We start from the raw sequence: 25,607 nt of genomic DNA, 5'->3' as shown, positions 1-25,607 counted from the left end.
CCAATTTTCTGGGTGACGAGTTTATGTATAACCCTGTCAGCTCGGATCCCCATTTATCTCGTCGCCTAGGCGTTGCGAGCAGCCGACTTTGCTTTCGTTTAACGTCCTGTGGAGTATCCTTTTAGCTGATCTGTACTTTGTAGTTGTCGATGCATGCCTTATCGTTGCGCTAAACGGCGCTAGTGCTGCTAGTCTATGATCACTGGATCAGCTTTTAATTTCGCAGAGACCTGCGACAACAACTCGTAAGCGGCTAGCCTTTTGTAATTTCGACCGCCCCGAACCCGCATGTAGGTAACGGTCTCATCGGATATGCTGCGATTCTCGTAGAAAATGTAATTTTTTTTCATCCTTGCTTTGTAACTTATCTGGCTGCATCTGCGTTATGCTGCCCTCCTGTCAGATCGCCGCCAGGTTGTAAATGTGTGCCCATAGTCTAAGCACTTGTAACACTGGGTGGGGCTGTTCGCATTCGTACCTGTTGTTAAGTGGTTCCCTCGTCAATTGCTCGGCAACTCCAACTTAACGAGTTTTTGGGGGTCTTGATTATCTCTAGACATTCACGTTTGTTGGTTTCAGTTCGGCCTTTTCTGTGAGGCAGTCGTGATCTTGTCGGCACGTAGGCTCTAGATTGGAAATTAGAGGTTTCTCTCCCAGTAGCCTGGACCGCGTCGCAGAACGTATTCTTACTTGTTGTCTTCGGATCTAATTCAGTTCAACGGGTTCTATAATATAGTGGATTTCTCTGGAGACTTCTGCAAATATCTTCTGTCGGATTAATGAGTAGAGCTGCCTGTTTAGTCGTACTTCGTTTCCTTGTCTTTTCCTTTGGGACTCTATTGAAGAACTCCTGGATAAAATTTACTTCACACAGAATTACCTTTTTCCGCTTTTCTCTAGTTCGCTGCAATTGAATGGGGTTCGTTTTGCGTTTACAGTGTCCTCGGCGGGAAACGAAGTTATTTTTGCTTTCAATGACCGGTTAAGGTTACAGGCTGCAGACGCTTTACAACTGCCGCACCTTTCCTAATAAATCTTTCCTCTTCGGTTCTAGCAAGGACAGTGAATTGCTGGCCCGCTTGACACTCGGCTCCAATTACTGGTTCTCGCTTCGATATTGGGGAAATTATACCTTGTTTTTCTAAGGCATCCGAGATTTCATTTCCCTTTACGCGACAACGATCGTGTTCCATTACATTTCTCTCAGCCTGCAAGTCAGTGGTATATTGTCCCAAGGAAAAATCCCACATCTTATTTTTATCTGAAAGCTAAACTCCTGCTCCAGATCCTTGGTCTGTTCGTGAACCATCCATGTACAAAACTTGAGTATATCCCGCCACGTATTCTTCTGGTTCGAGCTGACTCTCTCCACGTACAGAATATACGTACATTTCTTCGCAATGAAACTTGTTTACAGTGGAAACTCTTTTGCATTACCTCAACCTACCACCTTATTAAGCCTCCAATGACACCATATCGTTCCGCGGTCTCAACACATAGCACAGCCACGTCATCCATATATTCTCAAGTGATAAACATATTCGCCAAAAGTGACGATAAAATACCTTCCTGCAACAGCTTGCTAAGAGATGGGCACGTAACCCAAAGCAAGACTTCTTAAATGTCGGCCTAGATACTTTATACTCTCCTTTGACAACGCTGGATACAGGTAGATGTTATTCAGGCTGGGTGCTTTGAAATACTTAAAGGACAGTAAAGCTGTTCTTGCTTTTTCACTTGCAAACATTGCTATCGCTATCGCTATCGCACTGCGCTAACTTAACTTTGGTGTTTGTTTCCATCCGGTTTTCTTCTTCTTTGAGATTTTCGCAGTCCTGAGCGTTGTTTCGAATTTCTTATGAGCCTCTTGTATTCATACTGAGAGTTCCTAAAGATTAACAAAATCTCAGCTTTTACAAGCGTGACTCAAAAGCCATCTGGTTGATTTCTTGAGTAATCAGTTCCACCATGACACCGCTTCGCAGCATTCGCCTCGGGGACAAGCCTCTTGAAAGCACTCCCTCTGCGGGATTCAGGCTTTCCAATTGAGTTTGTATCTCCCAAGGAGTCCTTAGTCATCTAGGGAGCTGCATCTTATTGCTAAGAAATTCATTGAACTTTGCCCAATCTATTTTCCTCAGACTTCGTTTTTGAATCGAATGTATTCGCCCACAATAGCCAGATTAAATTTTATGTCACGATAGTCTAACATTGAGTATGGCCAACAGTCTAAACTCTTATCATTTTTTATGTACAAAGGTGGTTTACTTCAATTATTAATTTGATATTATAAGATAACCGCAACTAGATCCTGGTTTCTAATTGTGGATCACTCATCGGAAAAGATCGTAGCCTTTTCTACTAATCGAATACCGCATATCTTATTGCACCGAACCCATGACTTTTATACCAAAAAGTCCTGCAAATTTGTCAACTTTGCTGGCAGTAGAAAAGAAGGGGCTTTGAAATGTTGCCAGTTGATATGACTAATTTTCATGCTGTTAGACATAATTGTGGTCTTATATGTTGCAACCAGTACATGTATAAACGAGGTTACTAGCTTGTGCCCATTTTTGACTTCCTTACCTTCCGTCGTAGTGCCTCTCGCTGCCGTTACCTATGTCCGTTCTGCATGGATCCATTTTTCCATACCGACCTGTTGCATTCATATCAGCAACTACCCTTTCTTCCGGTTTTCCTGGTGGGGACGGAAAGACAAGAAAGATTTAAGCTGCAGTTTGCTCTTCTTGTGATCTAAGTTTCCTTCTGCCGCTGCGGTAGTTATGAACAAATATTACATATTCAAAATACTAACAGCTAAGAAGAACCTTATGGACCTCTGGAAAACTTTCAGTAAGTATTATTTCAGTATCCTACTCCAATCACAAGCAACGTTTTCATCATCATCAACGGCGCAACAATCGGTATCCGGCCTAGGCCTGGCTTAATAAGGAACTCCAAACATCCCGGTTTTGTGCCGAGGTCTATCAATTCGATATCCCTAAAAGCTGTCTGGCCTCCTGACCTACGCCATCACTCCATCTCAGGCACTTATAGACTTTCCGGGCTGGATAATCCTCATCCATACGGATTAAGTGACCCGCCCACCGTGAGCAGGATTTTATCCACAACTTGACGTTCATGGTGTCGCTCATAGATCTCGTCATTGTGTAGGCTACGGAATCGTCCATCCTCATGTAGGGGGTCAAAAATTCTTCGGAGGATTCTTCTCTCGAATGCGGCCAAGAGTTTGCAATTTTTCTTGCTAAGAACCCAAGTTTCCGATGAATACATGGACTGGCAAGATCATAGCCTTGTACAGTAAGAACTTTGAACCTATGGTGAGATGTTTCGAGCGGAACAGTTTTTGTAAGCTGAAATAGGCTCTGTTGGCTGACAACAACCGTGCGCGGATTTCATCATCGTAGCTGTTATCGGTTGTGATTTTCGACCCTAGATAGGAGAAATTATAAACGGTCTCAAAGTTCTAGTCTCCCATCATTATTCTTCCCGTTTGACCAGTGTGGTTTGATGTTGTTGGTTAGTTGGTTCTTGGTGCTGACGTTGCCATGATATACTTTGTCTTGCCTTCATTGATGTGCAGCCCAAAATCTCGCGCCGCCGTCTTAAAGAGGATCGTACCTCTTGTTCTCGAGGGCCAGGTTAAAAAGGACGCATGATAGGTAATCCCCTTGTCGTAGACTGTTGTTGATGTAGAATGGTCTTCAGAGTGATCCTGCTGCTTTTATCTGGCCCCGCACATTGGTCAGAGTCAGCCTAGTCAGTTTCATCAATTTCGTCGTGATTTCGAATTCTCTCATGGCTGTGTACAGTTTCATCCTGGCTATGCTATCATAGGCGGCTTTCAAGTCGATGAATAGATGGTGCAACTGGTGTCCATATTCCATCGCTTGCCGTAGAGAGAAAATCTGATCTGTTGCTGATTTGCCTAGAGTGAAGCCTCTTTGGTATGGGCGAATGATGTTCTGGGCGTATGGGGCATATCCGGCCTAGCAAGATAGCGGAGAATATCTTATAGATGGTACTCAGCAACGTGATACCTCTATAATAGCTGCACTGTGCGATATCTCCCTTTTTAAGTAAGATACAGATAATGCCTCTTTGCCAATCGTCAGGCATTGATTCGCTGTTCCACACCTTGAGCACAAGTTGATGAGCCAATTGGTGTAGTTGGTCGCCTCCATATTTGATCAATTTGGCTGTAATTCCATCGTCTCCTGGCGACTTATGATTTTTAACCCGATGAATTGCACGGACTATTTCTCCAATACTTGGTGGCAGCAATATTTGTCCGTCGCCTTCAGTTGGCGGGACCTCCAACTCGCCGCTGTTCTGATTGTTCAGTAGTTCATCAACATACACATATGTGAAGTCGCTTCTCCGCTCGCCGGAGTTCGTGATAAGTCTCTGCGCGTGCCCGCGTTCTTTGAGAACGCAGCATTACTCGGTGTGCAGCATTCTTCCGTTCCGTTGCTAGCTTACATTCGTCGTCAAACCAGCCGTTCCGACTCTTTTTGCGGCTGGGGCCGAGTATGTTTGTGGCCGTCTTTATGATAACGTTCTTCAGGTGATTGTGAAGATCATTTGTTGATGCTTCATCTCCAGGATCTCTGTTGACTGCGGTTATTGCGGCATCCATTTCCCTGTAATAGATGTTACGGAGAGCTGTGTTGTGGATGGCTTCAGTGTTAACCCTCATCTGATTGTCAGAGGCGATTCTAGGTGGTGTTGTTATTCGAGCTCGGAGCACTATGCCTACGCGATAGTGATCCGAGTCTATAGTGGCCCCCGTACGTTCTGACATTCAACAAGGCTGCGAGGTGGCCGCGTTTAATTAACACGAGGCCACGTATGTTTAATGACCGCTTTCCGCGCGAACCAGGTACTTCTAACAACTATTTCGTGTGACACTGCTAATTGAATAATCCGCAGTTCGTTATCATTTGCATTTTGATGTAAGCTATGGGAGCCAACGTATCGCCTGAATACGGGCTCCTTCCCTACTTGGCTGTTAAGATCCCCAAGTATGATTTTGATATCATGTCTGGGACAGGCTTCGAGGGTTCGTTCTACTGCCTCATAGAAGGTATCCTTTTCCGAATCTGCAGTATCCTCTGTAGAGGCGTGAACGTTAATGGGGCTTACATTTCTAAACTTGCCTCGCAAGAACAGAGTGCATAGCCGTTCGCTTATGTTATCAAAGCCGATAACAGCAGGTTTCATTTTTTGGCTGACTAAGAAACCTACTCCGAACACATGGTGTACTGGGTGGCCACTATAATATATGGTGTCCAACGCATCTCTTGTAATGCTGTCAACATCAGCCCTATGTTGGGACAGGGTACCGGCTAGCTACTCAGCAGCTTCATCTCTGTACAGGGAGCGCACGTCCTATGAGGAAATGCACAGATCGTTATTCCTTTGTCGTTGCCGGGTTCATCGTTGTGTAATCCGTCCAGTCCAAGGCTCCTGTTGTGGCTTCGTAACAAATTGTTTTCCGTGTATGGTTGTCAGCCCTACCCAACCCCCAACCTGGAGGACCAGTTGGTATAATTTGTCCCATTTTTAGGCGCGGAATGCTCGCCTTCATTCTCCTCCGTCTGCAGCTTTTGGTTAAGCAAGAGCTCCCAGCTGCCATTACGTGAAGGTGGAGACAGGGTTTGGTAGTAGAGCTATTGGTTTTGGTTCAGCAGGCGTTTTCCAGGTTTTATGCTCCATCGTGGGTACCAATTCACGTTTCGCCCCGGGACCTATACTACCCTTTGACCACCAGCGATTGCGATTTTTGCCCCTAGAGAGGAGAACTTATCTACCGTCTCAAAGTTGCAATCTCCTGTCTTTATTTTTGTCAGTAGTTAGGTGGACTTAAAGAGGATTTACTTCAGCATCACGGATCACTTTTGCCAGGGCCGGGTTAAAGGGGGTACATCTCCGTCTCCATTGTTGATGTCGAATGGTCTTGAGAGTGATCCCGCTGCTTTTATCTGGTCCTGCACAATCCCACCTTTTAACTTCGCTTAACTCCAGATTGTTGAGTTTATAACGCTACAAGCTTCGCTTAATTTGGTAAAAGCGACCATTTTGCTAGTCCTCGACACTATTGTTGAGAAGCATCATGGCTTGTAAAAACTCTTGTTTTAGAACGATAACCAAAGGTCATAATCTATAAGTCCGTCCTTATGGGAGCTATGCATGTAGACCAACGCGAAAAATCGAGAAGAGGGTTGCGTCAAAAATTATAATTGTCATTTTTCAGCTGAGAAGGTGCTAAAAAATATATATCGTATATTCCTTGGAGTTGTTTAAACATTGATTGAATATAGATTTTGCATCGTTTATAAATATTCAAGATTTTCCAACTTGAAAATGAGTATTATCATTAATTGATATAAATATGCACATAAATACTAAAAATATCTGATGCCTCCACGTCAGACAGTATAAATGACATCCGGGTGAGACAATGTAAATTTATGGCTGCTTGTCACTTCAAAAATGCATATAAACTTGGCGGCTTTATATTTCGCAAACTGGTTTAAGTTAGTTTTGTCTTAACTGCTTCATTCTTGACCATTCTAAGAATACCAATCGTTCTCAACAATTATTTGCTAATCATTACGGTACTGCTTAATTGCCTAGCAAATTGCTTTGTATCCATAAACGTGGCTGTAAAATACTTACCAATTATCATGTTCTGGTGAAAAGTAACCTACTGTGAGCGAATATCCTAATTAGCGTGTTCGATTTTAGCTAATTGCATGGAGAGGTGTGAAAGTATGAGTTGACACTCGTTCCATGTTTATCTTTCACAACTTTTATTTTATTTCAAAGTTAGGATGAGTTTCGTTAATTACGTATATCTGGATTTATTAGTTTACTTGCAAAAGCAAATGAGACTCGCTCATTGGTGGCAACATAAGGCATCACTTTGCAGGGGCTCAAATTGATCGATGTAGGGTTTAGGATATATCGATATATACACAGTGGCATGCATAAAAAAAAGTTGCAGAACTGTCAAAGTAATCCAAATTTGATTAATTGTTTGTTCCAGACTTTGCTTAACCCTTTATTATAAATGCTTTCCATGATTCATTCATTTTGGTATACAAGTCATATTTAGACTTTGTTGATGATTTTACGAATTGGCTAACACTCAACTCAAAAATCGTGCCTTCATTCCATCCCCAATACGAATTTAGTTTGGATAACTGCGCAACCCCTTACACAGCTATGGCTGCATTTTTCCTCTATAATTTCCCTATAATATTTAGCATCTGTTTTTAGGGTGTTGTTGGTTTGAAAATCTATTTTTTAGGGTTGGGTTTGAAACAAAACCTTTTCAAAATTGATTCAATGTCTGTCTGTCCGTCTGTCACACGAGATTTACTTGCTTTACTGCTTTTAGCAATCATCGCGAAATTTGGTTAGAATACGTGATTTGTGAAGCGCTACACGTGCTACATGAGTTGCATAATTTTGTGTTGGGGTTAAGGGGGCTCCCCATATATGCGAAAGTGGGGAGTAATTTTTTTTTTTCACAGAATATGGTTCCATAGGATATCAAAACGGGGGTGTGAGGGCACGAAATGTGTTCCCTAAAAAGTGAAACAGGTCTCGTTCTCAGAAACTATCCAACCGTAGAATCTGGAAAAAAACCACAGTAATTCATAGATATCAAATCTAGGCCTCAAAATGCATCCCATTACTATATCTGTTCAAATAATTAATAATAGCATATAAATATATTTTATAATTTACTCGAAAACTTTCCTCAAATTCATTGTAGAAGTATGAAATTTGGCATCAGTATAAGTCATATTTCGGATAGTTCAGTGGTTAGAGCACTAGGCTGTCGTACAGAAGGTCGCGGTTCAAATCTCACTGGTGGCAGTGGAATTTGTATCGTGATTCAACCTCGGATACCAGTCGACTCAGCTGTGAATGAGTACCTGAGTCAAATCAGGGTAATAATCTCGGGCGAGCGCAATGCTGACCACATTGTCTCCTACAGACTGTTCTGTAGTGTACCGTTACGGTCTTGAATGAAGTGCTCTAAACCTCTTCAATGCCCTGATCCAATATGGATTGTTGCGCCAACGATTATTATTATTAAGTCCGCATCCATGTGGCGCGGCAGGATTCGCGGCATTCGAAATTTATTTCGAATGTTGCGAGTGCGCACGAATAGATGGCGCGGATCTATCCACTTTGCGGAGCACGACACGGGAGTGGAGGACCGGCGAGTGTGCCATGAGTTAGGGGGCAGAAAAGAAATGAAGTGAGACGTCTTTTCTGCCTCTAACGTTTGAGAAGCAACAATACAAGTTCAGTTTTTCTTGTGAATATTTAAACTATACAGCAAATGGATAAAAGCGTCTTATAAATTAAGTTCAGTTTTTCTTGTGAATATTTAAACTATACGGCAAATGAATAAAAGCGCCTTATAAATGTTTATTATAATATATGTATTTATTATTGGATAAATACTTAATTGGTGACCCCGACGTGATATGAACACGCAACCTTCTGACAGTCCACGGACCAAGGGATTTGCTGGTACCACCGCAGATTCGGGGATAAAGCGACAAGATGTACGCTACCGTGTAGATTCTCTCCTACCGCAAAAGCTAGGTCCGCGGGGGGTCTTGGCGGCGGCCACCCAGAACGCAGCGCCACGTCGCCTAACTATTTTCGACCCCCTCAGCAGGCGCAACTACCTCGTCGACACGGGTGCGGAGGTTTCGGTCCTTCCCGTACCCCAGCATCATCAACTTTTCCCTCAACCGCTCAAACTTGCGGCAGCAAATTCCTCCCGCATAAACACGTACGGGTATAGGCAAGTGGACGTGAGTCTTGGCTTGCGTAGGACGTTTTCGTGGCGTTTCATCCTGGCGGATGTCAGCTTCCCCATACTAGGCGCAGACTTCCTGTGTCACTATGGATTGCTGGTGGACTTGCAAAACAAGTCTCTTATAGATTCCACGCCCAAACTTAATTCGTCGGGACATATGGTATCTCACCCAGGCAATAATCTTTCCGTTCTTTTAGAAGACATTACCGACTCTCGTGTTCGGGCACTTCTCCAAAAGTTCAGCCAGATTACTACCAACTGTAGTCTCTCCAAACCAGTGAAGCACAATGTGCAGCACCACATTATCACTACTGGTTCCCCGATCTTCTCGAAGGTGCGTCCTCTACCATCTCAGAAACTGGCAATTGCACGGAAAGAGTTTGAACAACTCGTTCAACAGGGTATCTGCAGGCCCTCAAACAGCTGTTGGTCTTCCCCACTGCATATGGTCCCTAAGCCAAACGGCGAATGGCGCCCATGTGGGGATTACAGAAGGCTAAATGCACAGACTGTTCCTGACCGATATCCAATTCCACTCATCCACGACTTTGCGCATCACCTCGCGAATTGCCGCATCTTTTCGACCTTGGACTTAACCAAGGCTTATCACCAAATCCCAGTAGCTCCTGAAGACATTCCAAAGACGGCAATATGCACACCCTTTGGACTCTTCGAGTTCACCCGGATGACTTTCGGATTGTGCAATGCGGCGCAAACCTTTCAAAGGTTCATTCACTCAGTCCTGCGAAACCTCGAATTCTGTTTCGTATATTTGGATGATGTTTTGGTCGCTTCTTCCACTGAGTCTGAGCACTTAGCCCATCTCGAGTGCATTTTTCAACGTCTCCTTGAGGCCGGTTTAGTCCTAAACGTTGAGAAATGCAAATTCCTTCAACAACAGGTGAGATTCCTCGGCCATTTCATTTCCCCTGAAGGAATACAGCCCGACCCAGACAAGGTGCAAGCAATCACAAGCTTCCCGCGTCCAAAGACAGTGAGGGAGTTGAGGAGGTTCTTGGGCATGCTAAACTTCTACCGTCGTTTCCTGCCCAAGGCCGCCCATCTCCAGTCCATTTTGAACGCGTACTTGTCTGGCCCCAAAACTAAGGACACACGAGAGATCGTGTGGTCTGAAGAGGCTATCTGCGCGTTTGACAAATCCCGTCAACAACTGGCTGACGCTACACTCTTGGCATTCCCTCTTCAAGATGCACCCCTAGCCGTTTTTGTTGATGCCTCTGACATCGCAGTAGGTGCTGCCCTTCACCAAAAGGTGGACCAAGTTTGGCAGCCGTTGAGCTTCTTCTCGAAGCAGTTGAATCCCGCTCAACGGAACTACAGCACCTACGATCGCGAACTGCTCGCCGCATACCTGTCCATCAAATACTTCCGTTTCTCCCTAGAAGGCAGGCCGTTCACAGTGTTCACGGACCATAAGCCTCTCACGTTCGCTTTGAAACAGAAGCCCGACAAAGCGTCCCCTCGTCAGCTTCGACACCTGAGCTTCATAAGCCAGTTTACGTCGGACATCCAGCACGTGTCCGGGAAGGACAACATTGTTGCTGACGCTTTGTCTCGTGTCTTCGAAGTTAACATCCCCGCCTCACTCGATTTCTCGGCTATTGCCAAGGCGCAAGTGGATGACGCAGCACTTCAGAGCCTCAAGTCCAACCCCTAGGTTTCAACTGGGGGCGGAGTGATGTGGCGCGGCAGGAATCGCGGCATTCGAAATTTATTTCGAATGTTGCGAGTGCGCACGAATAGATGGCGCGGATTTATCCACTTTGCGGAGCACGACACGGGAGTGGAGGACCGGCGAGTGTGCCATGAGTTAGGGGGCAGAAAAGAAATGAAGTGAGACGTCTTTTCTGCCTCTAACGTTTGAGAAGCAACAATACAAGTTCAGTTTTTCTTGTGAATATTTAAACTATACAGCAAATGGATAAAAGCGCCTTATAAATGTTTATTATAATATATGTATTTATTATTGGATAAATACTTAATCCACTTGATGTCAGACCGGATCAAATGGGGAGCAACTTACTCCCTCTTTTTTCGTCTGGTCCGACATCAAGTGGGTGTGGACTTAGGACCCTGCAATTCTTAATTGTATGCGCGAGCATTCATAGCTCCTACCTTTCCATCAAATTTGGTGTCAATCACTATAATTGTCTCCGAGAAAAATGCATGTGACGGACATACTGACAGACAAACAGTAAACCGATTTTAATAAGGTTTTGATTTACCCAAACTCTTTCCCAGTCGTCCACGCTCCAGTTTCGTCCAGTTGAGTCGCCTTTTCGTCATGACTTTTTTCAAGCCTTCGGGAAGGTTGATTCCTCTAGCCCTCTTTTAATTTCTGGAGTCATTTTAAATCGATTTCGGAGGCTGGTCCGACTGATTTCCCTACAATCGCGATCTGTTGCCATTTTTTTTCTGCCGCTGCCTTTTTTCCTGTCTGTACATAAAATTTAAGAAAAGATCGCACAGGTAAAGATCCCTCCTTCCAAAGTACAATTCTCGTCTTTTCTTCTCTCTTCTTAATTCTCGAAAAACTCACTCAATACTCACTCGAAAGCAACCAACTAACTCGAATTCTCGGTATTTTTTGGCGCTCGATATTTATGTTCATGTGGCATATGCAACAAAGTGGAATATTCAGATGCTGGCTATCAATTTCTGTGTGTGCATATATATATGTACACATCATTATGCGGTAATACATAAACACTGCTTGTTTAGGATGGGCATAATATTTATGTCTTCAATATGTGCATAAAGCTGAAGGTATACATAAATAAAGAGATGAATTTGTAGCTATCTGCGAAAATAAAAAAGTACAAAGAAAGTTCCTGACATAAGATGAACACGAAGCCTTTATACCTGACCGCCCAGATTTCGGTATTTCAGTTTGTTTAGATGATAAGTGTCAACCTATTGACTTCCAAAATATTCCAATAAGCAGTAGCAGACGATGTTCCTTTGATGTGAAAATATAGACCCTCAGATTCTCTATCGATGCAGCTAGTTAAACATAGAAACTAGAGGCTCGACGTTTTCGGTATGAGCAATCTTAAATACTTCCTATGTAAGAATATTTCAGTGTGCAATTGCTCATTTACTCCCAACTATTGGACTATTCACTTTAACGCGACATTGACATTCAAAGTCTTCGATTTCACCAAATTTGCACAAAAGCGACAGCCTTGACCTATTATTGCTTTGTTATTAATAGTGTCATTTCCACCAAAGTTACTGGTATCATGCTCCGCATTATAGCCTATGTTCCCGCACTCCCTTCTTTTGCATCAAATGTCAAAAATGAAGTTATTTTTGGAAAATGTTAATCGATCGAAGATCTTTCGATTTAACCCCACATGACTATATGCGGTGCAAAAAATGTACATCTTCCTTTTGCATGGATGAGGAGCCTCTGTTAAACTCAACGTAACACGATATTACTTTATGCATGCAAAGGATTCACAGTTCGCACCTTTGTATCATGAGCAACCGTTTTTGAGAAAATTAATGTGACAGACAAACGGACCGACTGAGAAACAGAGAGTATACGGATTTGAATAAGGCTTTGTTACACAAAATTGCTGGCTTCCCCTAGGTGCCGAATCAGCGTTGTGGTGCGCCATTTTGATGCCACAAACTCCTAAAATCATGTCTGCTATGGTAAGTGGAAGGGAGTGCAGAGTCTAACCTGATTCTGAAATTCTCAGGCAAATTTGCAAGCATCTGATGTTAATTTATTTATGCAACATTTGCAACCTGGATGAAAGAAGGTTTTGATCTGTCTCAAATTAAAAGAAAATGTGGATTTAGCTCCGACAACTGCCACATAGTACTACCTGACATTTAATTGGCTTAATTTTGCGAAACAAATGCCAATTGTATGTCTCCATTCACTCCTTTGCGGAATATTGAGTATTCGCACAGTCTCAGTTTTTAAAGAGACTGTGCTTTAATTTCGCTATTATCGCACATAATGGTTTGCGATTGGTAAGCTCACATCAGAAGAACAGAACAAAGACACAAACACAAATGTCCATAATATTCAATATTTTCTCACTTTCATTAATTTGGCTGGTTCCATTGCCAATTACTCGTAACAATCCTATGATCTACTATACTCTTACTTCTGTTCCGTGTTAACTTTTTCACCCCTATCTCCTCTAGGCTATTTCTAGGATGTCCGGTGTTAGTCCACAGGTAAAAAAGGGTAAGTGGGAAGCACAGATGACTCCAGTTAAAAATAGATAGGTGAGAAGATGGGGAGTCCTTAAGGTTCCAGCAAGTTACAAAGAAGAAAATATTTTTGTATTGCAGAAGGCTGAGCGAAGCAAATACGCTCGAAAGTTGATAATGTCTCGACTGCAGCCGACTCAGAAGCCTGAACGAATGATAAGATGGACATAAAGAAGATTCGCACTGAAATAATAATTATTTCCAAAAAGGTAGGTATGCTCTATACAGAGGAAAGCAGACCAAAACCTGGCGTTAATATGAGTTGTATCAGGCGAACACAAAAATGAGATCTGATGCAGAAATTAAATATGTTCGGTGAGAAGTTAGCGGATAGTTTTAGCGTATGTGAAACTGGTTTTACCAGAAGAAGCTAAGGTTAGAGACAAGATCAGTAGATAAATAAATTACCACGGTTAAGATAAAAATGAATTATATCGTACCGACACTCAGGAAACAAGTATCTCTAAGGGGATGTTTCAAATGCCTAGATTTGCAGCCGTATGCACCAGTCAACATGAAAAGTTGCCGTGATGAGGAGACTTACTAGGTGAAATCTGGGAAACTACAAAGTACCACAAAACTAAGCGACAATCGAAAAATTCCAAATCAAAGCGTTATCATTGGTAAACTATATTGTGAGGAAAACCGAGAAATCCTTCCCTTCCCTACCCCAATTATGACCATAGTCGTGGGACCAATAGAAAAAAGCAATAAACAAAGAATAAAGAATTAGGAAAAGGGCGGTAACATGAAAACGATAACGTGAATGGAGGACTTAGTCGCGTAACTGCATGTGCAAATCAGGGGAGGAAACTTTACCTCCCGCTAATTAAAGGTTGTAATGGAAACACTGCAGTAAACGCATGGATTTAACCATATCTGGGGAAGAGTCACCTATGTGAAGGTGACCTATCCCATGGCTGAGACCAATGATCACAGCGAATATCGTGGATGCTGACAGTTCAGATGTTTGCTAAGTGGATGGTTCAAAATTTGGATCTCAAAAAGGTAAAGTGCAGTGATTGGTTCCAAATGCAATGAGGATGATGTAGCCTTTATGCTATGAATCGATGAATGAACGCTGAAGGCGCTGAAAGACAGGGAATGGTAAAGTTGCCTTGGATTGTCTCAGCTCACCTTTTAAACATAAGCATATGTCCGACAAAGTAATCAAGATAGACTTTCACCAAGGCTGCGACGAAGTAATCAACCGGCTAATTAAGCCTGCGGGTTTGCTAATGTAGCTAGACTGCAAACTATGGCTAGTCAATAGGACAGCCGGATGCGTAACGTAGGAAGCAAGTTGATATCTGAGGTGCTTCTAATTTTTTTCTAGTGATTTAGCTGCCATATTTGTCAGTACAACACGGGCGGATAACTACTCGGTAGCTAGTGTCTATTTCCAGTATGATCCATAGGTCGCATCATCTTCAACGGAATTAACCAGCCTGGTGAACTACTGTGAGAAAATCGGCCTAACACGTGGTTTGGAAAGGCAGCGTTTACCAAATCGAGAAATCTGAATGAACTCAAGCCTCCATCCCTTTTTGGTGAGCTTCAGCTATTCAGGAATACGAAACTAAATTGGAGTATCCATATTTGGAATCTAGTGAACATAGGGAAGCGATCATTTTCGTCACAAAAAGGATCGTAAGATCTGGAGATTTATGGTATATTATAAATATGTACCTAGTATAAAAGAAACAAGTTATTAAGCGACTAACCTCGCATTACGAGGTTGAAGACCATACATCTCTCCCCGGGAACTGGTGTTACACACCTCGCCCTTGGTTCTCATAGTAAAAGCAGATAGTTAAAGAGAAATTGCGGAGGAAATACAGTGCAGAAGTTTGTACTCCCTGATAATCGGGCATTAAAAGTTACTACATCATTTCAAACCAAATTTAAACGATCTGAGAGTGTTGATTCCTGCAGTCAAAAACCAAATATGACACGATAGTTGGGGGTAAAGCGTTAGCCAATTTCGCTGCTCTGGGTTCGAATCCCAGTAATCATGGGTATCAGTATTCGTCTCGTGTTAGTCACGCTGCTGTGAGCTTATCACTTACACACTTCAGGTGTGAAGCATAGTCTTACTGTGTGAATGCCCTACACTCCACTAAGGAGTGAACAGAAAATAAGATAATGTTGAAATACATTAACTCATGCAAGCGCCTGTGTTTTATAAGTTGTATATGGGGGGAGTGATAAAATTCGCTTCATTGTGGCTACCTTGCCGAGGTCGTGACTAGCCTGTGGGGTCAGAATTTATTAATCTTTTTCTTTGGTAGGTCTATAGGAATCCTGATTTTAATTTTCTACCATGTTTGCATGACACTGCAATAAGGGGACCAACGGAAACAATCAAATCGAAAGTGAACTTTCTAACGAAATTTGGACACAAAAAAGGAGGGAACAAAATATGCTCACTGCAGACAGAAGAATGTACCCGCTTAATTAATCTATTAAGGTTAGGTTCATTTACTACTTTCTTTTTTTTAGTCCAGCCATTAAAACTTTCGACTTCCGAATTCTTTTAGTCAAGACCGATTGACATGAAATTTGGGGTGGGATGGAGGGTGGCATAAGAAATAAAAGTTATATAGCGCGGATGTGCGCCTCCTCTGGAACAGGCTCACTTTCTCGAAAACAGGCTGGGAATCCAAGTAACAAACAGCTGTCGGGGAGGGAGAAAAAATAGCATGAAATATTTACTAAGCCGCTAACGAGATAGTATGTCATGGTTTCATTATTGGTGAAGTTCTGTAGGCGAATCAACAATCGAAAATAGTTTCAAAGACAAAACAAGTAAATAAGGAAAGAAGATCATTAATAAAGAAGGAGAATAGTAGCGGACCAAGGATTGAGTCTTAAAAGACTCCAGATAAGGAGCAGGATATGGTCAACGGAATCAAACGTTTTGGAGAAGTCAATATGAATTATGTGTACTTCTTTCCTTTCGTTGAGGGATTTAGCGACAAAGTTGCTAAACTTCAATAAGTTACGGTCGAGCGTGAGATGTCCGAAGCAAAACGAGAGGTTTTCTTTGACAAATTTCTCCAGAATGTTAGACCAGTCCAGTCCTCTGAGGGGAACAGAAATATGCCGTGTATATTACTTTAAACAAGTTGGGAAACCGGAAGCTGAACGCTTCAGGTATGAAAGGTTTTGTATATTTCTTTTATAAAAACCTTTGAGTATATGTATGCCATTTGAGAGTATTCTCTTTCGCGTAATACTCATTCAGAGTCTTGAGTTTGCACAGAAGCGAGAATTTTAACCTATTATAATTTAGTAATAGTGCAATTTCCACCAACCGTGGTGGGATCATGTTCTATTTCATATCGCACATTGCTGCACAGTACTAATAGTAATATACTATTATTTGTACAGATATCGGTATGGGGGTAATTCGGATCCTAGGTACCATATAGTGCCAGCCTTTTGATTTTTTTCAAATTTTTCGGTTTCGCAGTTTCGGAGAATGAGTGTCAAAAAAATGATGATTTTCGACCTCCCGCACTTTCCACTCTTCCAACAAATGTCAAAAACGGCTTCGAAACGCACTAATCGAGACCTTTCGTTTGATACCCCACATGACTGATTTGGTGAAAAAAAAAATGTACACCCTCCTTTTACATGTATGGGAACGCCGTCCTTAAATTCGGCGTAGAATGATGTAATTCACTATATGCGTAAACCAAATTTGTTGTCAATCGCTATAATCGTTTCCGAAAAAAATGCGTGTCAAACACAGGCAGACAGATAGTAATTCGGTTTTACTTTACAAAAAACCTTAAAAGGTTATGAAGACCGTTAGGACCACAACCGCCATTTATAATACATCACGACAGTCAGTAAGAAATTTGACACCTGCAGAAGTCAGAAGAAGAATGGAGGAAGCATAGATGGAAAGAATATTGAATTTATCGTAAGGGGGTAATTTCAGAGAAGCTTGTGTGTAGCCCTTTGAGTTGTCGCGTAAAAATACACCAAATTTGCCCTTGCTTGTCGTAAGAGGCAACGTCGATAACGTCTCGGGTAGAGTCTAACCTCACAGCTATGACCTTTGTCTATCGAAAACGATTGTTTTCTGAAATGTTCCCACGCTCCTGAACAACGGAATCGAGAGTTTTTGTATTAGTTGCTTTCTCAACTCAAGCGAGAGTTCCAACAATATAAGTTGGACATTCTGGGTTCAGGCGATGTAAGATGGTGGAACTCTGGAGAGTACTCCCTTGCCATACTACTGGCAATGTGCTTTTGTACTCTAGAAAGCCGAGGGGTAGTAGACACCTGGAAGCCAGTTTCTGACAAACTTCGGCCGCCAGATTCCGGTCCACGTTAAGGAGCATTACAATTGTACAGTGCTAGTTCTTTCCGTGAGGAACAAACTCAGTTCTGGGGAGGTTTCCTAAAGGTGACATTGTGATCGTGATAGGTGATTTCAATGCCAAGCTGGACTCCGAAAACACCTTGTTCGGGCATGTGATAGAGCAGCGGGGTCTTGGCAATCGTAACGATAATGTGGGAGGTTTGTGAATTTCTGCAGCTTCCACTACCTCGCCCTCGGTGGCATATTGTTCGAGCACACAATCATCAGCTGGGTTTCAATTGACTAACACCGCACGAGCAATCAAAATGACCACTTTGAGATCAACAATAGATTTAAAAATTGTTTCCTAGATATGTGTAAGAAGAGAGGAATTGACATCAGCCTCGAAACGGACGACGATCTGATGTGCATCCGCCACTTCTCGCATCCGACCCCGCAACTTCAACAGTGGTAGAATATCGATGAACATTGGGCCGCCATCAAAAAGGTCCTTTTCTCGGGTGCTACGTCGGCCATGTCTCGAAAGATTGTGGATCGTAGATCGACGAATGGAAGGGATTGAAGGTTCTATTGACTGCTGCGAGTTATGGTGGGCGTGACGGGCTCGACTTCAAATGCGGAACGAAACCAAATGAACGTCAACGTAGTGAACACCGCAACAAAAGGAAATTTGTTGTGCTCGTCAGGGAACTGGAAGATACTGCAGAATGCAATGATTTCAGAAGTGTATACTGCATCATGAAAGAACGGGCATGTTGTAAGGTGGAAAGAACACTTCACCACAGTTCTTTGTAGTATCACGTTCGGGGAAATTCCTCCTCTTATGGATGAAATGGTTAGTCACCGTACCATATGGATACCGGACTGTTCCTCCAATCAGAAGAGAGATTTCGCAGAGTCATTTAGTGCTGCACCTGCAATTACTGCGGACCCGACACTTATCCCAAATTAAGATTCCAGGAAAGAGCATCTGTTTTGGGTATGACTGGGAGGTTTCTGCGTGCTCCATGTCGTCGCAAAAATAATAACTAAAATAATCCTGGAACATATAAAAAAACATCTCGAAAGTTTGTGCGACAAACAGCGTTTCCGTGTCAGGTCCTCCTGCATTGACCACATGAACACTGCGGATCATTTTCGAGCAATGCGCGGAGTTTAGATCTTCGTTTTACCTGCTCTTCATCGATTTCGGGAAGGTTTTCGGCAGCATGAACAGGGAGTGTATCTAGCTTCCCCTCCACATGGGATATCCATTCAGGTGAAGCAAATAGTAGTTATCAGAACGCCATATAATGGTGCAAAATGTCACATGATCTACTGAGGTAAAATCTTAAAGGAATGCGGATCCCGCCTGGGATGTATCTTGTCACTGATATTATTTCTCCTTGTTATCGGTGAGGTTCTTTATGGTTTTTTGTTCGGAGAAGCTGGAGGAGCTCAATGGCTGATGACATATTTTCTTAAACACCTTGATTACGCTGATGTTTACTATCTCATCGGGTCATGGACCTTGGCCAAATGGCTCTAGATTTTGAAAGAGAAATAATTAATGTCCTCAGTCTGACGGGTCATCGTACTCTCACTATCTGCGTTAACAGAAAGAGCATCGAAGACGATGACCAATTTGAATATTTTCGAAACATGGTTTTTGTCGTCGGTAGCATTCGGACATAAGACCAAAGGGGCTTAAATTCATGCCGGTGGATAAAGCCTTCAATATTCGATAGATATTCAGAATAAGAATTCCTGATTAAGCTGTTGGTGCGGTTCGTAGAGCTTTAAAGTTGGCTAAGTCAACTAGACTACCTGTGCTGCGGAATTGTAGCTGAGACCGTATTTCGCACGTAAGGCATTACGAAAATTTATGTTACTATTAACCAAGTTGGATATCTACGCAGCTGATGACGCGAGGTGAGAACAAACCATAGGACCAGTGTCTCTATGGAGTCATAGAACACTGGGACAGCCGGGTTGCAAGATAAATTTTGGAAGGCTGCGGTTCAATCAAAAGTCAGGTCTGTGGAAGTTGAAACGTTGTGAACAAGTGTACCATGGACGTTAGATTGTAAGGTGAACAGGAATACATGAGCGCCATGAGAGCTAGAAATGAGGGAGTAATATTTTTGGGGTCCACCATTAGATCCGACAGCGTATCAACAAACTCTTCCATCAGAGAAGCTGGGCAAAAACATAGAGAATAGGTACAAGGAATAATGAACGGCACACAAGCTGAAATGCGATGAATGATTGCCTCATAGGAGCGGTGGCTTAACAAGTTAATAGGGACAACAAGGATGTTCTGTTTCACGGCAAGTAAAACACTTCCATCTATGAGTTTACTCAGAATTTGCACAATGAAGAATTGAATACCTATCGGGAAGCTTTGGTGAGACATGATATTGTGGAATGCCGATACGTCCAATATTCGCATGGCGAAATTTTTCGGGCCGGTTTCCGTGGTTGAAATTTTTGATAAAAATACCTAGTCCCTACGAGTATGGGTGTCAAGAAGTCCGTCGTGCCATAGTGTTGTCAGGTCAACTTAGGCTATCAGGCATCAGCCAGATTTCGTTCAAATGTAGCTAATTACTCTCAATTGTAAACAATGTAAGGGGTATGTGTGTAATGTATTATATACTATTGTGCACTGTAGAGGTAATTTTCGACTCTCCAGCCTAGAACCGTATTGTTCTGCTATTAGGGGTATGGTTACCTTGAACAAGATGTGGTTCATAACCATTACGGGTCGGAGTTATCCTGGCTTTAGTCTACCCGACAGGTCGTTGTTTGACGCCATGTTGTGACAATACTAAACTTGGATGATAATTATTACAACTTTCAACTTATGCGAATCATTTACGAATTCCCCCCTAAATGTCCAAATTGACATTTGGAAATTATCAATGGTGTAAATGTAAGAATAGTAACGTCAATTTGTTTTCGACCTTGTTCCATTCAGTAATTTTTATTATATTTCACAAAATCAGTGAGGATGACAATACACCCTGGAGTGTATTGACTTATGTCACATACGTTGGTATTTTACAATCTGGTACTTACAGTAGCGAGTACTGAACTGTTCGAGTGACGAGATTGCTGCTGTGTGCATACTGAGCAAAGTCAATAAAGAACGAGAACCATAAAACATGATTACGTGCTGTCGGTGATCTCTGTACACCATCATTCAGCCATGTTGTCTTACTTGCCAGCGCAATCGACAGTTGGGGAGAATGGGAGCGGAAAGCTGTGGGGCTCTCCAGTGGAGTAGGATCCGCTGTAATGCTGTGAAGCCCAGCCTCAACCACAGCCTGTGACATGACCCAACCGTGGAGCCTCGAAGCCACCGAAGCCCAGCTTCAACGCTCTGTGGTAGCCTGGGTATTCCCATTCGTTCGTGGATCTTAAACGACTTTGCGTTATCATTCATTCATTCACTCGCACTTCGAGTAATCGCGAAACCGATCGCGCTATTGCGTACACGTACTAAGCGTACATGCGTCCTCCTTCCAAGAAGATATCACGATCGCGGTAAAGCTAAGTCAGAGCTGGGCCGATTTTTCTGAGAGGCCGTTTCTAGAGCCTGACATCAGTACCCGTATCTAGATGTGGTGCGAGCGAGCCGCTACTTTTCCTTCAAATCGATCTGAAACTCAGACTCGACTGAGCTTTCTCGTAAACATAGGACCAAAAGATATATACATGGAAAAAGTATGAGTAAAACAATTTGAACGGCAAAATAACAACAAAACGAAACAATCGATCCACAACGACAAACGATTTTCTTGCCTTTGAGAAAAAAAGCGTTTTTAGTACGAGCGGGACATTCATAACGCGTAGACGGGACCTACTCAGCCGTGATTTGCTTAGTGGTTCATTCAATGCTCCGATCGTTTGCAGGATTATCCTTTCGCGGTGGATTAATCCTCTGCACAGGATCATTCGATACTCTGTGCATCTGACCGGATCAATCTGAGTTGCGCTTTATGCGATCTTTTGCTTTGTGCATTCAGGGAATCATCTAAATCGTTATTTGGTGAATTGTTCGGTATTGTGAATCAGCGGAAGGTGTGAGTGCGATTAATTAATGAGATTGGTAAATCATTTGAATCAGTGGAACGCCGGTTCTAATTGATTGCTTCTGTGACGAAAGGGGTTGAAGTGATAATTACAATTTGCGTGATAAGTTACTTGTGCCGATTCTTGGGTTTGACCACCTCTGGGTTTTTTGGTTAATTACAATTAAATCAGTTGTTCCATTGAGGATTAGCATCAGAATCAGAATTAGTGAATCGCGACAGCATCTGGTTGCCCAAAGTATAGTGGATCGGTCAACGTATGCGTCCGGTGGTGTCAAAGTTTTAGCTGTGCAACAAGTGGGTGATATTCATTTGGCAGAAAAGTTCGATTAGCATATTTTTCACTTCAATTAATTTCGCGAAGTTTCTTGAGTTCGTGGGTAAAAATATAAAATCGAGTTATTGGTTTCACTAGTTCAGCCTTCAGTAGTCTTACCAAAAAGGCTAATATTTTCTCCAACACATTAATTGATTGGGAATTTGTATAATAAACACATTCGGCCCACAAGCCGTGCAGAAGATCCCGTCACATCAATTGATTGAGTTGGATCTAGTGCCAATCAACTGAATCAACTCTGATCGACTACAAATAGACGAGGTAATGATGAGTCAAGCGTACGAATATGAAGATCATTATTTTGGATTGGAAGTTTGTAACATTTGTTGTTAGCGGTGGACATTTAAACTAGACTTTGTTGGTCCAAATATGGTTGAAGGTGATAATCTTAGGAATATGCTCTCTCTCCCACAAAACCATGCGATCAACGACTACAAATAGCACTCATGCCTCCAAAAGAAAATAGAGCCGCCGATAGGAAAGTAGATAGTTTGATATCATATACGGTATCAAGATTGTTTGATAGTTGTGATCGTTTAATCAAGAACTAAGACAATGATTGTGTTGTCATGTGATATGTACTTTGCCTAATGGATGTGTAATTGTTTTCTCTATTTCGCTCGGCATTGAGCCCATTCGATCATTTAATGAAAAAAAAATTGATTGCTTACGTCTTTAACTGCACTGTCATTGCTAGCCGTTTAAAAAGTAAAGGCCATCGAGCGCCTGCTTGACTACTGTTCAGTTAGTAATTTACTGGATTATTCGCTTGTCCAGCAGGATCGATTACGTTAAGAGGATTAGTGTCTCTCTCGACGGATTTATCCGTCCTTAATTTCAATTGCAAAGATTACTGTTGCAAACTGCACGTATATTTTGATAAGCAAATTATTTATCAAATAGGTAGGAAAGCAGGTGCTTCCATCATTATGAATATGCACTGAAGCTTAGAGGAGATAAAATATGATTATTAGCATTATCATGTCAAGGAGCGTCAAGATATAGATAACAATTCTTCTTTATCTGGGGCTTTTCTAATATTTAATTTCCCATGTTTTAACGTCAATTATAAGCGGGAATTTAATTCAGCAGCTTTTTTGTGATAGCACACATTTGAAAGGGTGTTCCGAAAGTTTTATTTTTCGGGACAAGATATTGGATATTTTATTTATATTGAAAAGTTTTGATGTAATCTCTCATCTGCTTTGAAAAAATCTCCCCTCTGCTCTGGCCTTTTTTCAGTTCTTTCTAGCACGTTCATTAAATCAGTACAATTGGTCGATTTTAGAAAGATTTAATACAAAATCGACAAAAATTTTCCATATAAAACATTTATTTCGAAGCCCCTGTCATTATAATTTCTCAATTTAACTTGGGTTTCTCCAGATCTGGACTACGTGCACAGTCGGCACTCTAATTTCTGTTGAATAAAACAATGAACCATTCATCTGATGTTTTATTTATATTTGCCCAAAAACAAGGACGCTGGTGTGCTCTATTTTGATTTGCTTTTATCACAATTTGATTTCCCATTGTGCAAGATACAGTATGTGGCAACAGATGAATTTAAGGAATATAATTTCTTTTCTTATTTCCTGTCTAAATACACATAATTTTTTAAAGATTGGATTATTATTTCGGGCTTACAGTTTTGATTCTTATGCCTTGTAGCATTTGCCCTACCTACGCTGCCAATATACGTGTGGAGATTCATTGCAAGTCTTAATTCTATGACGCTTCTTCCTGTCTTTTATTTAATCCATATCATCATCTCAAAAGCTACCTTTGGGAGTTGATATTCTTATTAAATTGATGGGGTTTCCGGCACTGGAATGAACTGAAATCTCCTTAGCTCGGGTTGTCCGAGTATTTTTTTGTTTAGATGACAAAAATGCCCTTGCAGATTTGCTACAACAGAAAATGAAATTGAATTGGATCATGCCTTTTTATTTTGTTATAGGTCCTGAATTGTATTGTGCTTTTTGCTCTTGCGATGGGATGGTGGTGGAATCTTTTAATATAATTAGTGCTTAGTTTTCTGGCTTTGATAATAACTCAGCCAATGTCAATATCAACTAAGTTTCGTAGGGGGTAACTGGAACCCCTTATCAAAATCGTTGCAAGGTCTTCTATCTTTTTTAATGGAAGGTGGAGAGTTTAAACATTGGCTTGTACGAAACCGATATATGAGACTCTTACCCACAGCAACCACCACCTTCTGCTTCCACTCTCCCCGCGACAATACCATATGCTAATACGTTGCAAAGCTGGATCAGAATTTACCCTGTGCTCGTGTTTGTGCTGCAAATCCTGTCTCGTTCCGCCTACCGTTCGCTTTCTCACTGCCTAGGCTTGTTATGAATGGCTGCTACTGCCTTTTCGACTTCGGTCCATATTCCCTTCGACTTTAGCTTATACTCCACCATGTTTTCGGGTGTTAAATGGCTCGTAGTTATAGCTTTAGTTGCGGCTCTTTAAACTGCGAACCTAGGACGTCCAAAAAGAACATCTTTCGTGGCCCATCGCTTGCCGCAGAGAGAAAATCTGATCTGTTACTGATTTGCCTGGAGTGAAACCTCTTTGGTATGGGCCAATGATGTTCAGGGTGTATGGGGCTATCCGGCCTAGCAACATAGCGGAGAATATCTTATAGATGGTACTCAGCAACGTGATACCTCTGTAATTGCTGCACTGTGTGATATCTCCCTTTTTATGTATGAGACAGATAATGCCTCTTTGCCAGTCGTCAGGCATTGATTCGCTGTCCCACATCTTGAGCACAAGTTGGTGTAATTGGTCGCCTCCATATTTAACCAATTCCGTTGTAATTCTATGGGCTCCTGGCGACTTATGATTTTTTGGCCGATGAATTGCACGGACTGTTTCTTCTATACTTGGTGGTGGCAGTATTTGTCCGTCGTCTTGAGTTGGCGGGACCTCCAAATCGCCGATGTTCTGGTTGTTCGGTAATTTATCATAGTACTCAACCCATCACTCCAATATGCACATTCTGTCGGAAATTAGATTACTCTCTTTGTCTCGGCAGGATCAACATTGAGGGGTGTATAAGGCTTCACCCTGCTGACTTGGTGGTGAAACTTCCGCGCCTGGTGCGGTTGCTCCCTGTACTTTTCTAGTTCACAGACTTGTTGGTTCTCCCAGGTGGATGTGATGATTGTCGGGGGGATTCTGGGTGGTGTTGATATTCGAGCTCGGAGCACCATGCTAATTGAATAATCCGCAGTCCGTTATCAATTGTATTTTGGTGTAAGCTATGGGAGCCAGCGTATCGCCTGAATACGGGCTCCTTCCCTACTTGGCTGTTAAAATCCCCAAGTATGATTTTGATATCATACTTGGGACAGGCTTCGAGGGTTCGTTCTACTGCCTCGTAGAAGGTATCCTTCTCCAATTGTCCAGTCTCCTCGGTAGGGGCGTGAACGTTAATGAGGCTTATATTTCTAAATTTGCATCGCAAGCGCAGAGTGCATAGCCGTTTGTTTTTGTTTTCAAAGCCGATAACAACAGGTTTCATTTTTGGGCTGACTAAGAAACCTACTCCGAGCACATGGTTTACTGGATGGCTACTATAATATATGGTGTAGCGGCTCTTCTCCAGAAAATCGGTCCCTGTCCAACACTATTACATCAGCCCTGCATTGGGACAAGGTGTCGGCTAGCTGCTCAGCAGCTTCATCTCTGTACAGGGAGCACGCGTTCCATTAGAAAATA

General features: G+C 42.3%; 1 protein-coding gene across 2 annotated transcripts in view; it reads left to right on the top strand.

Annotated features, from left to right (window-relative positions):
* Positions 1–25,607, top strand: part of LOC119646149 (cGMP-dependent protein kinase, isozyme 2 forms cD4/T1/T3A/T3B) — a 533,343-nt gene that overhangs the window by 50,695 nt on the left and 457,041 nt on the right. The window contains exon 1 of one of the 2 annotated variants that reach the window (XM_038046509.1): positions 21,074–22,136. The exons of the other annotated variant lie outside the window; for it this stretch is intronic. The gene's annotated coding sequence lies outside the window, so the exon portion shown is untranslated. Of the gene's footprint in view, positions 1–21,073; positions 22,137–25,607 lie in introns of those variants that run through there. 2 annotated transcript variants of the gene reach the window in all.

This window comes from Hermetia illucens, chromosome 1 (genome assembly GCF_905115235.1).
Source record: "Hermetia illucens chromosome 1, iHerIll2.2.curated.20191125, whole genome shotgun sequence".
Classification (NCBI taxonomy): domain Eukaryota; kingdom Metazoa; phylum Arthropoda; class Insecta; order Diptera; family Stratiomyidae; genus Hermetia; species Hermetia illucens.
The sequence above is the reverse complement of the archived record's forward strand: the minus strand, read 5'-3'. Positions and strand labels throughout refer to the sequence as shown.